Genomic DNA, 5193 nt, shown 5'->3' on the forward strand with positions numbered 1-5193 from the left:
AATTAGTGCTGCACTGTAAAACACTCACCATGATTGCTTTTGAAAGGTGTGAGAGTGAGAGAGGGACAAAGAGATGTTAGTAGTGTCTAGATGAATCCTGAATTCTCAGAATAAATGGAAACTGATTTTCCTGTGTTGAAGGGCTATTCTTTGGCTAGGCTGCTGGGGAGATTTCAGCAAGTCGGAAGCTGTGTACAGAAAAACCCACACTTCACTGAGTGTTCACAAAACAAGAAAGTGGAAGGGTGTAGAAGAGCAGACAGTGCTGCCCGTTGCTATAAAAGTTAAGGAATCATTTGGGGCCCCAAGAGTTGAGACTGATGAACTATGAACCACAAGTTTTCAAAAGATGTGGGAAAGCAGGAGAGTTTGAACAGGTGGAGACCAAAAACAGAGAGTAGTCAAATGGAACAGAGGTGCAGGAAGCCAAAGAGGAAGCGGTAGAGAGTAGTGTGAACCTGAGAAAGGGACAAGTCGCAGGACTGGGGAAAGGCTCCTCAGGAGCCAAAGGTGACTGTCAAGGACAGCGAGCACAAAAAATGACGTAGATGGTAGTGAAGGAGGAGGGAAAAGGAGGTCAGCTTCCAAATCTCTTATCCACAATTTTAAATCTGAGCCAAGAAAGGCTGACTTCTGAAAGATATCCTTTGGACAGCTGACTTGGTGAGAGCCTGATCTGCGCAAGTGTGGGGCTATTTATTACCTATTTGTTTTCTTCAGAGTCAACGGTCTTAAATTTTGCTGAGGAAATACAAGATGTGATCAAAATAGCTGGTGTTTAAATAACATTTTAAAAATTTATATAGTGAAAGACACATTGCCTTGAATCACCCTCAAAATTTTCCCCCTTATTTCAAACACACATATCCAAGCATCCTGAAGCAGTATGAAAAGTCCTCTTTCGTGAGGGTCACATCATGGCTGCCTTGATGTCCTCTGTGCATTCAAAATGTTTATGGCAATTTCTTTTTTATGTTCAATTCTATGTATTTATTCTGACATCATTCCCTCTAAACAGGAGCTCATACAAAGTCTAATAAGCCAGTAACATGAAGAGAAAAGATTTCATCTTAATTATTCTGAAAAAAATTAAGTTGTGTTTTTATTTTAGCAATGTGCTGCTCTAATTAAAGTGAGAATGTACATCTGCACGGTATCCACAAAGAAATCGCTGTTGCCAGGATCAGTTTCCACTAACTGCTAATAATCAAAAACAAACACCTCAAAGCCATTATATATAAGTACCACATGAGCCGCAGGACTTGTGGGAAAAGTCAGTTATTTACATTTATTTTTATTTTCACTCCTACAAATATAAACTAGAAACATCAATACAGTACAAATAAAACTAAGGATGCAGTGCTACTTGGGAAACACAGACAATGGGCAAGAGCTTTAAGAAAACCCTTAACCTAAATGTATGAGCCCCAGTGAGCGGGGGCTCTGGGGCGCCCGTGTGTTAGAACATGTGAGCCGCATTGGCGTGAACACACATTCTAGTCCTTGCATGCAATTGCACACTACAGCACAAGATACAGAGCCAGTGTGAGGTCAAGGCCAGCTCCAGGTCCAGGAGGACTTCCAGGCTTCCAGCAGCCAGGCCCTGGTAGCTCTCATTACTTTTCCTCCAGGCTCCTCCAAACAACTTCCTCCAATTCCACATCTTCTGTGGATCTGGATCGTCTCCACGCATGTTGTCATCTCTATCACATTCCTCGGTGCTACCAGATATGCTGTTTAACAAGGCGCACATAATCTCTCCCTCTAACTGGTGAGGGCTTAGTATAAGAGCTGGCCACTGAGTCTTCTTAAACTGATTCTTTAGCTCCAGAAAACCTTGGTCTCCTGAGAGGATGGTGAAAGAACTCTGCTTGGGTAGTTGTTCGTCTAGACAACCATGTGCATACGTATGGCAAAATCAGCAGCATCCTATCTTTTACTACATCAAGGATGAAGGAAGAAACATCCAACACTGTTGAAGTAATTGTAGATCTCACAGGAGAGTGGAGGTTTCCAGTTGATGCTCCCTTCTTAAAAACCCCAAATAAATTCCTTGCTTAAGATGTCTTGGTAGATGACCAAAAGAGTTGGACCAATTATGAAAAGCTACAAAGGCTGTAAGGCTCACAGGTAATGAGGACCTGGAAGCTCAACACTTCTTCCTCTAAATTCTGAAAGCGTGGGTCATCTTAGGCCTGACGGATTTCTCCATAACTGAGCCTCTTGGACAGCTCACTTCCTCTTTTACCTCTTCCTCTGTCTGTGAGGCACTTCTAGTGAACTTCACACATTCCCTTATTTAAGGTCCAATAGGAGCCAGGCTGGCTTTCAGAGAGAAGGTGTGTTTCTTGTGAAAAAGCTGCTGAGCACTCTTGGGATTGGGCAGTGCTTTGGTGCAGCTGCTACGCTGGAGGACACACTGCCGGTCCCTTCACCCTTCTCTTTTCTGTGCGCCTGATGAAAGTGAGTGTTCATGTCAACTGAATTTTGTGCTGATGCTGAAGACAAACTGCAGTGAAACCATGGCTCACCTTTATCCACTCTGTCTTGGGGACATCTGCTGTGATCTTCCCTTCTGCTGACTGCACTGATGTAGTTCTCACGGCAACCACAGGCCAGCAGGTGACTGTCCTCCACAACTGCAAAAGCCCCCTCAGTTTTAATCAAAGTTTCATTTTTTTTTTTTCTGACAGAAACATGTGATCTGTGCTGTGGTGTTCCTTATAATGACTCAGAAATGCTTCTTCCACATCAAGGTTAAGATCACGAGGCCCACAGAAGAATCAAATCTTTAGCTCACTCTCATGTTCATCTTGGCAGTGTCAGTGATCTGTTTCTATTTTATGAATCGCCTTTCTGTAGTGAGCACAGCTCTATCTGTGAAGCTGGTGACTTGCCAAAGATACGACATGCCGTTTTATACTTTCCTGGGAAACAAACATATCTTTACAAATTTGGCAGGGCAACTTTCCGCCTGTGCCCCCTGAGTGCTCCCCCAGCCCCATGCCTCTGACACGGAAAGGAAAAAATGAACACTTTAAATAAAAGCCTGCCCAGGATGCCCCCCAAGACCAAGTGAACATGTCCAGCAGGCCCATAGCAATGCTTCTCTTGTTGCGTAATCTTGTCTTTTCTGCCTTTGTACCTAATGGCCTTGCAATGTAACTTCAAATATAACACTTCTAAAAAAACAAAACAAAACAAATATAACACTTCTCCCTTTGTATAACCCTTTCTTTTTTGGTACAGGGTCTCACTGTGCAGCTCAGACTTATAGTCGTCCTCCTGCTTTTCAGCCTCTCCAGCACTGGGATTACAGGCATGCTCCACTCCACCTGGTCTTGCTGGCTGGTGCAGCGCACCTAGGGGTGAGGCCGGCGCAGCATGTGGCTCCAGGGATCAAACCCCTGTCTCTGCACTTACCTAAGTAGGCACTTAGTCCAGTGAGCTATCTCAGCAGCCCTCAACCCTTACCTTGTATAAGTGATGTCCTCGTAATATAACTTGAGATGTTTAAATTCCTTAGCAACCAGTGATATCACCCAGTGCTCCAATCCTATGCCCCCAATCTGTCTGTGTTCCTCCCCACTCACTTTCCATTTAAAAGCCCTAAAGCCTAAGGGCAAGGCTCTAGCTCTTGGAGAGAGATCCTAATCAGAAGCCTGAGTCCAATAAACCATGTTTGGTCTGTTTTCTGTAACAATGCCACAGGTGACCAAAGCGCCATGACAATTTCTGTCAAATAAAACACTTCGCTTTGTCTTCATCCCCTCTTCGCTGAATCTGACACCTGGCTTTCACTCTACAATATCTGGCTCTTCCCCAAATCAAAATGACAGTGAAAGGTAAACTTTTGGAATATACTTAGGGTACTGAGGCAGTCACTACAGCTCAACTAAAGACAGAAAATCGTTCAGAAAGTAGCAAGAATGATGAGATCATGTGTTTAAAGTGAGGGGGAGTATTTAGAGGGTGATTAAAGGCAATGTGTCTTACTGCACTTTCAAAAAAAAAAAAAACCTTTAAGGGCCAGGGAGATGGCACAGTGGAATTCAGGCTTTGCTGGCAAACACAAGGGCCTGAGTCCAACCCTGGTTCCACCAAAAACAAAACAAAACAAAACCTTTAAATATTCCCTGTACTTTTCAATTACTCCATGTACTCTCTGATAACAAGACGTTGTTTCATAAAATAAGGTTAATGCCTATGTTATCTCTCTCAGACATGGAGAATATCTAAAATCAGATGTTTCTGACTGTAATATCGAAGGCTTTAGAAAGCTGCCTGTGGGGTGTGCAGAATGCAAAGACTTGGGATATAGAGTGGCGGTGTGAAAAAGACATGTTCAGTGAACTAGAAAACTGCCAGAGAGTAGTAATCTGAATAAATTGTTAGAATAATCTAGAAACAAGCAGGAAGAGTTCTCAATTGATTTCATCACAGTTTCCACAATGATCCAAGCATTTAATTCCACTAACCACTCTTCACAGAGATGCTCCCATATCATTTTCCATCCAAGTGGGTTTGGGGGGAAAATGCCACCAGTTAACCTTACATTTTTCATTGCTTGTGATTTGCACTTCTACTTTTTAGCTGTTATATTAAATCAACCCAACAGGGACCTACGCCATCCTTGAGCCCACAAACTCAGCTTCCTTTTGGAAGCAAGTCTCATGGAGCATAGCCTTTTCCCCTCAGGCTAGTATTACTTGCTCAACCAAATTTATAAAAGCCTTTGAAAGAAGTCTGAATTTCATTATGTTCATTTTCTAAATAATGAGAAAAAAGAGCTGCCAAGTTTTCATAGCAGGAGAGAAGAAAAACAGAAGCTGCGCAGCTAGTAAAAATTTAAAGATACAAGTATATAGTCCTTTGCCAGCTAAGAGTCCTGACACAGGGACCAGGTTCACGTTAACATCACAGATGTCAATGAGCTTGTTTCCAAAGCCTGAGTATATACGTGTGCACACATACATTCACACACACACACACACACACACACACACACACACCCCATAGACAAATGTGAGGTGTACACACATGCCATGCACAAAGGGACATTAACAGTGGGTTTATCTTTCCTTCTCCTTTTAGTCCTAACACAACACAATGATCTTGGAGGTCTCTGAGCATCAAGGAAAAGCCAGCAAGTCATTGCAAGTAACATTTGAGACCAAACAAATGAGCCAAAGT

The 5193-nt window shown here is 42.8% G+C and overlaps 2 pseudogenes; both read right to left on the reverse strand.

Annotated features, from left to right (window-relative positions):
* Positions 1-1616: 1616 nt before the first annotated feature.
* LOC101571549 lies at positions 1617-2291 on the reverse strand (annotated as a pseudogene).
* An 8-nt stretch (positions 2292-2299) lies between these two features.
* On the reverse strand, positions 2300-3005 carry LOC111811972 (annotated as a pseudogene).
* Positions 3006-5193: the final 2188 nt, after the last annotated feature.

The sequence above is a fragment of the Octodon degus genome, unplaced genomic scaffold, assembly GCF_000260255.1.
Source record: "Octodon degus isolate 3935 unplaced genomic scaffold, OctDeg1.0 scaffold00165, whole genome shotgun sequence".
Classification (NCBI taxonomy): domain Eukaryota; kingdom Metazoa; phylum Chordata; class Mammalia; order Rodentia; family Octodontidae; genus Octodon; species Octodon degus.